This window comes from Eurosta solidaginis, chromosome X, assembly GCF_040869045.1.
Source record: "Eurosta solidaginis isolate ZX-2024a chromosome X, ASM4086904v1, whole genome shotgun sequence".
NCBI classification, from domain to species: Eukaryota; Metazoa; Arthropoda; class Insecta; order Diptera; family Tephritidae; genus Eurosta; species Eurosta solidaginis.
The window spans coordinates 111,742,126-111,743,690 of NC_090324.1; the positions used below are offsets into that span (position 1 = coordinate 111,742,126).

Consider the following 1,565-nt stretch of genomic DNA (forward strand, 5'->3'; position numbering starts at 1 on the left):
ATGCCAATCATGGTGCAATGTATATTCAGTTCGCAGGATAAAAAAAAAAACGATTTTTTGTAAACGATTTTTTATAACAAGTGCATCGTAGCAGTGAGCTTGGATGGATATAAGATAGCGTATACTCGAACTCAGGGCGAACCAGCAGCAGCAGCACCGCCACACCAATCCACGCTAGTAATTACGCATACCGCCAAGTCAATAGCTCAAGCACTCCGCGCACATCACACCACCACACGACTTAGAATCTGTCGCATACACAGTCGGTGATGTATACACGCGATTGGTGTTCAGCGTTACGTACGCCACCAACTTATCGAATAGGAAATCGAACATCACGTTTCAATTATCATTTCTGGCTGCTCGCGTGCTGTGTTATTCTGTTATGCTTTCTATTTGCTTATGTGCACACAGGTTCACAATCTTCCTCAGATATAGCATGGCGTAAAAGTTCTAGCAGTTCAACACGTAGTACCGCTGCTGTCAGTATAACCAGAAATCCTGATTACTTAGCTTACGATAAGAAATATCCACTTACGCAACGCATCGAGGTACACTCCAGTGAGTTGACATATCGTATGGGTATAGTAGCTGATTTGGGTACAAGCTCAAAAGTTGTAGGGAAAGATGGTAGCACAGTATGGCGCAGCTATTTAAAGAAGGGATATTTGACATATCGCAAGTCAAAACCAGAAATCACTGTCAAAGGGAATGGTGGCGATCCTGTTAAATTAGAATCTGCATTTTTGCTCAAAGGACGTGGTATGGAGTTATCAGAACTCGTAACATTCAATGGAAAACTACGTACCATCGGTGATCACACAGGGGGTATTTTGGTCAGCACATCAAAGGAAATGGTACTTTACCAAGACGCTGCTTGCGTGAAGAGTACAACGAAACGCGCGATGAACATCTGGGTTGTAACTTACTAATCACGGCAGATAAACGTTTTACAAAAATTACAACAGTTCCTTTAGACGCCACGAATACAGCGCCCACACATGGATATTCAAGTTTCAAAATGCATACCCAATACTGATGACAAAATAATAGTTGCTATAAAAAGTGAGGAAGTAGAGGGTAAAACTACAACATTCATAAACGCTTTCGATATTGAGGGACACACAATATTACCAGAGCAACGTATTGATGCAGATTCAAAATATGAAGGCTTTGAATTTATATAGTTAAAAGCGCTGATGAGGAGTAATTACGATACAATAACGTTTAAAAACGGAAAATCCTATACTTTACGTACGCAAAGTTTTAAATATCATATATCAAAAACAGACAGCTAGCCATCTGTAAACCATTCTTTTAAGCCTTTATATAGGTAATCCGGTTCAGCAAAAATTGTTAAGGCCTACAGCTGCATACACAAGCATATACGACGCAGATACCGATTTGCCCTACGAAAATTAGCACTAAAAAACACGTTTTGCTGTTTTGTTCTAGTGTCAGTTTGTTCACAAGATTTTGGTTTAATATAATGTATAGAAATCTAGTTTAATAAAAAAAATTAGTTTTATCATTGAAAATGAATAATACCATGCTAGTAGGTGCGT

At 39.0% G+C, this 1,565-nt stretch overlaps 1 pseudogene; it reads left to right on the forward strand.

Moving 5' to 3' along the window:
* Window positions 1–269: 269 nt before the first annotated feature.
* LOC137235080 (soluble calcium-activated nucleotidase 1-like) lies at window positions 270–1,187 on the forward strand (annotated as a pseudogene).
* The last annotated feature ends 378 nt before the right edge of the window (window positions 1,188–1,565 follow it).